The sequence below is a fragment of the Euprymna scolopes genome, chromosome 39 (assembly GCF_053919585.1).
Source record: "Euprymna scolopes isolate OS-2025 chromosome 39, ASM5391958v1, whole genome shotgun sequence".
NCBI classification, from domain to species: domain Eukaryota; kingdom Metazoa; phylum Mollusca; class Cephalopoda; order Sepiida; family Sepiolidae; genus Euprymna; species Euprymna scolopes.
The window spans coordinates 34,854,004-34,864,003 of record NC_136520.1 but is presented as its reverse complement, the minus strand read 5'-3'; the positions used below and the strand labels follow the sequence as shown (position 1 = coordinate 34,864,003).

Here is a 10,000-nt window from a genome sequence, read left to right as displayed (position 1 = left end):
TGAAAAGGAAACAGATGTAACTAAGTTAGAGATTGAAATTATAAAAATAGCTAGAAAAACCTTAATCAGATATAACAATGAGCTGTGGACATGAAAAGATAAAGAGGGCCATTTTGACATCACAATGGGTTATCCCGGATTCTGCACAGGTTACTGATTTGGTAGGCTTGTACTTACTAAAAGAAATAAACAGAAAAATATAGAGTTTATATGAGGGGCTATATAGGGATGACATGCTATTTGTAGTTAATTCCATTTAATTACTGAAAAAACTAGAAAAAAATATCAGAACTTTTTTCAATGAAATGGGATTAGAAATAACAATAGACAGCATTTATAAAATAGTAAACTTTCTAGATATAACTCTAAATCTTAACAATAACACATATGAACTTTTTCACAAACCTAACCAAAAACTATTCTACATGGATTTTCAATATTCAACTTTCAGTCATCATTGTTATATACATCAAGTAACACGAGTTATTTCCCCTTGATTGGGATTACTCCCACCATCACCATTTCCTGCAACCTCCCACCACACAATCACGTGGTATATCGTAGTAGCAAAAACTACTACTCTTTCTCAGTGTTAATAAAGCTTTTGTTTCGTTCACACGTGTGTCTTTATATTCTCTCGATGTTCTCTCTAACACCTTACTAATTCAGTCTACATAATACAACAATCATCACCAACCATTACACACAGTGGTGTGTTGGGCAGCAACAAATCCAACGTTTCTGAATTTTTTTAGATGAAGATTGATTATTCGTATTATTTGGATTCTTAAGACTATTTTTATCATCTTGAGTGTTAATTTCACAACGTTTCAGTCGATGTAACCTCCAGCCGTTTTCATGCGTATCTTTATATATATATATATATATATATATATATATATATATACAAGGAAATGAAATAAAGAATGTAAATTAAAATTTACAAGTAAATTGATTGTTCGACAGAATACTCCAAAAACAATTTTCAAAAAAAATTATTTTTTCATTAAATTGTTAGGTGAAAGTGCAGAAGAGTTAGAAATCCCACTCCTCCTGTTAAGAATGGCTTTCTGATTAACATTATGATTTCAGCATGGTGCGTACAATATTTATTTATTAGATAAAAAAAAAGAAAATAGGTTAACTAAAATTTAATGTACTCTTTATTTTTAGTGCATATCAAAACTTTAATTAAAACTGATTAGTTAATGAATTTTTAATATGAATTTGTGTTCATGTGTCTCAGGAAAGAATAGAGAATTTTCTATTTCATTTCCCATTTCAGTCATGTAAATTATTTACAGTTAAAATGTTATAAAACAAACAAAAACTTTTAAGCTTTAAATATATTCCAAAGAAATAAATTACGCCCGATGCTAAAATATTGAGTTCATTAATCGTTTAACAACAACAACAAAAAAAATAAAACAAAAAACTGTCGTGAAAAATGCTAACTTTTAAATATTTTGGAAATACTCAATGAAAAGTTTTATTTATTATTAAAAGAACGGACTTAAAAATATTATTATGAAAATTGTTCTTTAGCAGTTTAAAAAATAAATAAAATGAAATATTCAATTTTCTTCGATAGAAATAAAACAAGTTCACTTACCGTTATGTTGTTTTAGATTAAAATTATCCCAGTGTTTCTGCAAAAACAACACAACTTTTCTCTTTTGAATTAATTTCTGCGAAACTACATTCTGTAAATAAACATTTTGTTTCATGGATTTTAAAGACTATAATTCGTTTATTATTTATTTAAAAAAATGCATATAAAAAAGAAAATGAAGGAACACGATTCGATTTATATTGAAACTAAAATTTATTCAATATAAATTAAGAACAAGCAAAAACAAAATTTATGTATGTAAAATGACACATATTTGAAGTAGGAAATTACAAAAAACTGAATTTTGGATTAAGAGAACAAACAAACAATGATTAAACAAATGGCAGACGTACACGAGTGAGGCCCCCATTGCGAAATAGGCACGGACTACAATGCGTTGCAGGGAGCGTTCATTAAACAAAAAATGCGTGTGTGCACCATCCCATTTTATTTACATTTTTAATCTAAAAAAAAGGGGAGATTATAATTAGATTTTTTTTAATATGCAATTTTCGAGTTTTATCATTCGACATGTACAATTTTTAAATTATCAGGAAAATTGGTGCAAGTCCAGATTAGCACTTGTTGCGATAAACAAAAATAAATAAAAACCTTTATCGTGTACCTTTGGAACAATTGAAATTTTTTATTTTTATTTTTTAATAAAAAATAATTATTAAGACAAAAACAGTCATGTTCTCATCGAGCAGGTTTGTTTTCATTCAAGAAAATAAAATTTCACAGTTTTTCGATAAGAGAAAAAAGCAGCGACGACATTTAAATGAAAACTCGATTAGACAACCATCTTCATTCCGCGACAAGTAGGTAAATATGACTTATCAATAAGAAAATATAACCTAATTGTCCATGCATAAGGTTTTTTCAGGTTTTATTAATTAAATTAGATACATCCTCATATATATATATATATATATAAAGTTTTAGTGTACAGTTTTTTATGGAAATATGTTTCTTGACTAACTACTTTTGAACAAGAAAAAAATATTACTTTTTTGAAAAATATTATTATACAAAAAGAAAAACCTCCTGACAGGAATAAACACACACACACACACACACACACACACACACACACACACACACACACACACACACACACACACACACACACACACACACCAAGTTTTAACGGAATTTAATACATTTAAAAGAAATAAATTAAAAATTTTAATCTCCTAAGATCACGGTCGAGGCTAAATTTTTGGTTTGTTTATTGAACATCGAAAACTAAAAATACCTCTAAAAATATATGACTAGTACTGTGAAAAATTTTAAAACATCTATTTTTTTAATAAAATTTTTTATCGAGAACTCTTCATGAGTTTTGGTTTCGTTTCGATTATAACTGATTGCACTCCAGTAATCTATTTTTTTACAAATAATTTTATCAACAATTCTTCATAAGTTCTGGTTTCGGTTTCGATTATGGTTGAAGGAACTCAAATTATATATATATATATATATATATATATATATATATATATATATATACTAGCAGAAGTACCCGTCGTTGACTGGGTTCAACAACAGCCTACAGAAAATGGACTCTGATTGATGAAAGTATGATAGGTTATGAAAAGGAGGGGGTTGTAAAGAGATAGGTTTTGATACTCAAAAATTTTACCCTAAGCAAAATATGATGAATGTAAAGATAATTTTCGCAAAAATATATTTTTTTATATCAACTTTGTTTTCATTCGTAGCCAAATTACCAACAAAATGATGTTTCCTTACAAAGAGAAAATGTTATATATATAATAATATAAATATACAAGAAATAAATGTTACCATAGACAATAAAAGTTACTTTTATGGTAGAAAAGTTCATTGGTTTGTGTTTTTAAGTAGTTTGTTAAAAAAAGTTTTTTTTTCTAATTCACGAACCGGTTTAAAAAAAAAATCAAAATGGCAGCGACTTTGAAATGGAGAGACCCGTTTTCAATTTGAAGGAGAGGCACCTGAGCATTCTGTGTTAACAATTTAAGATAGTTCCATCAACGTAAGGAATATTTATAAACATATTTTAATGGTTTCCGTTATTTTGTGCTTGAGGAATATTCGATTATGACATGTGTAGTTTATATAAAAATTCATTTAAGTAGTTATCGCCTCAAATTTCGTTTTAATTTCGGTTCTCTGAAATTATTTCAAGTAAAGAGCATTAAAAACTATTTCAAAACACAAAAAAACATGAACTGAACTTTTATTGACTATGGTAACATTTATTTCTTGTATATTTATTTTTTCGGGTAGTCGTTTTTTGGCTTTTCTGCTAAACACTCTTACTGAATAATATCGACGAAATATCGAAAAACAAGGAAACAAAAACAGTTTTGAAAAATAATGAAGCTTTACTTACTGTAGTAAAATAATCCGAAGCAGCAAAATGGGATATTAAAAAAGTAAACACGTAATTACTTTAGTTTTTTAAAGCAAAGATTCGATATAAATATGAATAAGACGAAAATAGCACCCTTTTCAAGCAGAACAGCTTCTTTTCAGTTTTACAGTATTGAACGGTGTAGTATTGCGCCGTTGGATTCAGGGTGGTACTATTGTAATGTAAATAACACGCAGAAATGGTTGTAATCAACTGAATTCCTTCTAGTACACTGACAAAAAAAAAACTTAAACAGATATATGAATAAAAATAAAAAGGTTATGTTAAGGTTTTTAAAAAGACACGTAATCACGTGAGCTGGATTTTTTCCTTCTTTTGACACGATAACAAGTAACATTCTTATTTTTTTATTATTTATCCATTTATCTATTTTTGAAAGAGTGCCACGTGCAAGTGGAGAAGGAAAAACAGAGTTATGCAAAATTTGTGTCGAGAATTGTCTAAAGTTCCGGCTTTTTTTTTTTTTTTTTGGCTTTCACTTTAATAAGAACGTGAATTTATGAGGTGAATTTATTCGACACAATATGATTCAACACCAAAAAATAAATAAAAACTAACGTGAATTAACATTAGAGTTAAGGTGTTATTGTGGACCCTCACCCCTTTTAAAAAACCTTGTTAAACTTTGTGACATATTTATATTCTATGGAGGTCAGGCGCGAACGAGCACCCTATAATTTTATCATACCATATTTCTTCAAACTGAAACATGATTATCAAAGTATACTTACGTAAATAGAAAAGTTTTTGTTAAAGTTTATGCCATATTTCCATGGAGTACAGGCGCGAACGTAGACCCCACAATTTTATTATACCATCCCTATTTAAGTTGAAACATACTTATCAAAGTATTCTTATGTACATCTATCTCAAAAACACTTGTAAACGTTTTTTTTTTCATTTTTTAATTTCCATACTTTGGGGGCCAGGCACGTACGCAGACCCCACAATTTTTATGAACCACCATTCTGCCAGATCAAACATACCCATTCCTGATACATCTTCTATCATTATATGTAATCAGTTTTTTAAAATAGTCAATCATATAGGAGCCTATTCGTGACCACACACACACACACACACACACACGTCCAGCTTCATATATATATATATATATATATATATATATATATATATATATATGTATATATATATAATAAATTTTATTTCGGTTTCGATTCAAGCTGATGCACCCAAGTCATATGGATATATTTTTTATTTTTGAAATCGCAACTTTATAATATATAAAAATCGATAGAACATTAACTCTATAATAATATATACGAAATCTGCAAGAATTAAAATGACATATTTTAGCGTACTTTACAACCGGGATTTGCCGGGTGTTCGTGCTAGCTTAGATAACTACTTTTGCAGTTAAAAAAAAACAGCTACAATAATATCGCAGCATCTCCATTTACAATGAACATCTACAGAATGCCAACATCAATGTATTAGATATGAATGAACACCTGTGGAATTTCCACAGGTCCCGCTAGTTTATCATTAAGAGAATAGACTGAAAAAAATCTCGTGTAAAATTTATTTGTTTAACAGATTTAAACGTTAAAAAAGAAATTGAATTAAAATTCTCCACTTGCTGACCCAAAATTAACTTTTTCAAATCCTTATAAGAAAATAAAAGGAAAATAATTAACATATTGTTATCAAGAAAAAGAAGTGTAAAAAATATCATTAAAATTATCTTTAACTCAAAATATCATTAAAATTATCTTTAACTGAAAATATCATTAAAATTATCTTTAACTCAAAATATCATTAAAATTATCTTTAACTGAAAATATAATTAAGATATCTTTAACTGAAAATATCATTAAAATATCTTTAACTGAAAATATAATTAAAATATCTTTAACTTAAAATATCATTAAAATTATCTTTAACTCAAAATATCATTAAAATTATCTTTAACTCAAAATATCATTAAAATTATCTTTAACTGAAAATATAATTAAAATATCTTTAACTCAAAATATCATTAAAATTATCTTTAACTGAAAATATAATTAAAATATCTTTAACTTAAAATATCATTAAAATATCTTTAACTCAAAATATCATTAAAATTATCTTTAACTGAAAATATAATTAAAATATCTTTAACTTAAAATATAATTAAAATTATCTTTAACTGAAAATATCATTAAAATTATCTTTAACTGAAAATATCATTAAAATTATTTTAACTTAAAATATCATTAAAATTATCTTTAATCTAAAATATCATTAAAATTATCTTTAACTTAAAATCAAATGTGAATTAGTAATCGAATACACTTTCAACAAATATAAAACTTGACAGTATTTTCCCAGCATAAAATATTCTCTTTTAATTGCATGTGTCCAAATGTAAAATAGTTCTCTATCTTTCGGAAAAGAAAATACAGTCTATTTTGGATCAGTTTTATGAATCCCTCAGCAATTTCTTTGAAAACTGAAACAGAAAACGACCATCGTTCGTAATAGTCAGTACCGTGTTTCCGTGGCCGTCGAACTTTATCCTGTGACGTTAGCAGGTCACGTAGTTTTAGTGATACGGCCTTCTATTTATGTCTATCGTGACTCAACAATCAGTCTACGTTACTTTGTTGCTGTCGGGCTGAGGAATGGTCCCATTCAGTTTCTAGGGGGTTATTTTTCCAGGCTTTACCTACTCTTTGAGAAGGGGTTAGTTTATCGCTAAACGCCAGAAGCGCCTCTACCAGTGCATGCTTACGCTGCTGATCAGACATTTTTTCCAGATCACTAGTGCGCTGATTTTCAATTTAGTACCTGACCTTGTATCTAATCTCCTGGATAGGCAAATAAAATAAATTAAAACGAAACATGAATGAGTTTTACGTAAATGTTTCTTTTACCAGACGCTGGATTAATATCTTGATACCCCACGATATCTACACTCCAGAAATAAATATCATCGCTTACCTGAGGGTACCCCATCAGCAGATCACGTGGCCGGTTAATGTTGGAAATTGTTGCGCAATTAACGCGAGCCGAACGAACAAAGCAGATAAAATCAGCGCCTTGTCACAAACGGCTCGGGTCAGTAGTCAACTGGTGGCCATGTTTTCATTTCAGAAAATCTCAATCACTTCAAGCATTGCTTTTTGTTGTTGTTGTTGTTGTTGTTGTTGTTGTTGTTTCTCTAATCTCTCTTCCTCTATCTCTCTTTTCATTACTTTTTCATCTGTGTCCCCCCCCTCTCTCTCTCTCTCCACATCTCTCTTCACCTCTCTCTATCTCTCCTCATTGCTCTATCCCTCGCTCTTTGTCCAACTCTCCTCATCTCTTCCTCTCTTCTCATCTCCATTCTCTCTTTTTGTTTCCCTCTCCTCTGCTTCTCTCTCTCTCTCTCTCTCTCTCTCTCTCTCTCTCTCTGATTTTTTGTCCCCATCTCTCTCAATGGAAGGTGGCGGTGGTTCATTGGTTCAAATCCAGTCTGTTTCATCAAAAATCGATTTCACTTAGGATGTTGGCAACCTTCACGTGGTCCGTCATGTAATCTTCGATGTCTTTCTGGAAAGAATTCTGACTATAAAAATATCGGGGAAACCAATGCCAGCAACAGAATGTTCGGATTCATACGATATCTCTCTCTTTGATTTTCACTCCTCATCTCTCTCACTATATATATATATATATATATATATATATATATATATATATATATATATATATATATATATATATATTAGAATTGATATGTAGTTTGCTTGAAGCATTGTGTGGGATAGGTATGTAGTAGAGAATGAGAAGGCTATCACAATGCGAGGAATAAGATATAGTCGGTGTTGGTGAAAGAAGACGAAAACAAGTGGCGATTTACAAATCAATAAGTACATACATATATGTCTATATATACATATATTTATTCAGTTGCATTAAATACAAATGTCTTAATTGTTATGTCTGCAACAAATCCATAATAATTTCGGAAAAAAATTCCCTTTTCAAATGGTAAACGTGACAGATCGATTCAAAGCATATATATATATATATATATATATATATATATATATATATATATATATATATATATATATATATATATATATATATATTAAATACTGAAAATTTACGAATAAAATTATACCCATACATAATAAGTTATGTGATTAAATGAAGTAGTCATATATATATATATATATATATATATATATATATATATATATATATATATATATATACATGTTTCTGTAATCACCCGTGCTAGGGAGATTACATTTTCAGGCCACAAATTATCTTCGAAAACTCTTCGTCACCTGAATTCAGGCGACGTAGAGTTTTCGAAGATAATTTGTGGCCTGAAGATGTAATTTCTCTATCACGGGTGATTACAGAAACATGTATGCACATATGTAGCCATCAATGTTTGTATAAATAAATTCAATATACCTGCTCTGTTTACTCATTGAGCACTTTTTGGTAGACACATGTTGTTTCATTGGATATACTTCTAGGAAACTAAACTCTACTGCCATAATATATATATATGTGTGTGTGTGTGTGTGTGTGTGTGTGTGTGTGTGTGTGTGTGTGTGTGTGCGCGCGTGCGCGCGCGCGTGTGTGTCTGGAGGGGGGATGAGGCCATATGACACCTACTTAAGATAATCTACATATTTAGGGAATTATTTTCCCCAAATTTCATATTACTAGGTCTAATAGAACTTAACTGTTTGCCTGAGGTTGTTGGTTGTTTTTTGACTACTATAACACATTTGACCATCCTATTCTTGGTTAGAATCAGTGTAATGACCACAATAGGGATGTAGGCATCCATCATACTTAAAATGTTAAAAGTGTTAGAAAACTAAATTTTATTCATAAATGTACAAATTACGGATAATACATTTTGCTCCCAATCAAAAGGCCAAAGAAAGTCTACATATGAAATCATATTTTGGGGCATTTTTTTATAATAGCCAACAAAACAAAACAAAACAAAAAAAAAAGGTGAAAAAAATAAATATACAACAAATAAATGTTTCCAAAGGCAAGATACTTCTTGGCCTTTTGGTCAAGATCAAAGTGTAGTATCTGTTCTTCGGATGCTGCACTTCCATTTCTTGTTCTCTTTCGGTGGAGGAGAAATCCTTCACGACTGAGACAATTTTTATTTTTGTACCTTTTCTCCACGTTAAAAAACGACCCTGGTGTCTAACTCTGTCCCGTGGGGAGGCATAGTAAATAGGTACTTTTCTATATACCTGGATAAGTTTATTTGTGTTTAATTTTCGATTTACTAGGCTCGACATGGCTGTAACGAAACTGACAATTTTTGTTCTAACTCAACAGAATTGACACTACTTTTGTTTCAAAGTAAATAAACGCTTTAAAATAAGTTAGAACATATCACATATCCACAGCAATTGCAGAAACCCTAGAAAACGAGCTTCAGTCTGTTGTGGGATTGGGACCGTAAATGGATGGTAAAATTTAATGCTACTAAGACTTAGCTTCTTTCCCTTAACAATTACAAAAAAAGCCTCCTCAACCACTGATTGTCGTGACAAATAACATCCTACTCGAGAGCTCATCATTCAAACTCCTCGGCAGAACATTCACAGGCAACATGAATTGGAACAAATATATTGAGGACACTGCAGAGAGTATCCTATATCTTTACAAAGCTACAATTCGCCCCAACATGGAGTATTGTTGTTACATATGGGCTGATGCTTCTACCACTAATCTCTTTCTCTTAGACACGGTTCAAAAAAAGAATCTTCCACCTAATAAGTCTTGCACTATCAACCAAGCTCCAACCTCTGTCCCATCGCCTAAATGTTGCATCCCTGTGCTTTTTTTTGTACAAATATTTTAAAGGTATAAAATATATACGACATAATCACATTTGACACACCGGTTCCCGTTGGATCACCGAAGTTAAGCAACGATGAGTCTGGCCAGTACCAAATGGGTAACCATTTGGGACTTTCAGGTGC

The 10,000-nt window shown here is 30.1% G+C and overlaps 1 long non-coding RNA gene and 1 pseudogene across 1 annotated transcript in view; one reads left to right on the top strand and one right to left on the bottom strand.

Moving 5' to 3' along the window:
• Nucleotides 1-10,000, bottom strand: part of LOC145263943 (uncharacterized) — a 19,405-nt gene that overhangs the window by 7,818 nt on the left and 1,587 nt on the right. The window contains exon 2 of the long non-coding RNA XR_013864620.1: nucleotides 1,613-1,703. This is a non-coding gene — a long non-coding RNA (uncharacterized LOC145263943). The remainder of the gene's footprint in view (nucleotides 1-1,612; nucleotides 1,704-10,000) is intronic.
• LOC145263998 (U2 spliceosomal RNA) lies at nucleotides 9,054-9,281 on the top strand (annotated as a pseudogene).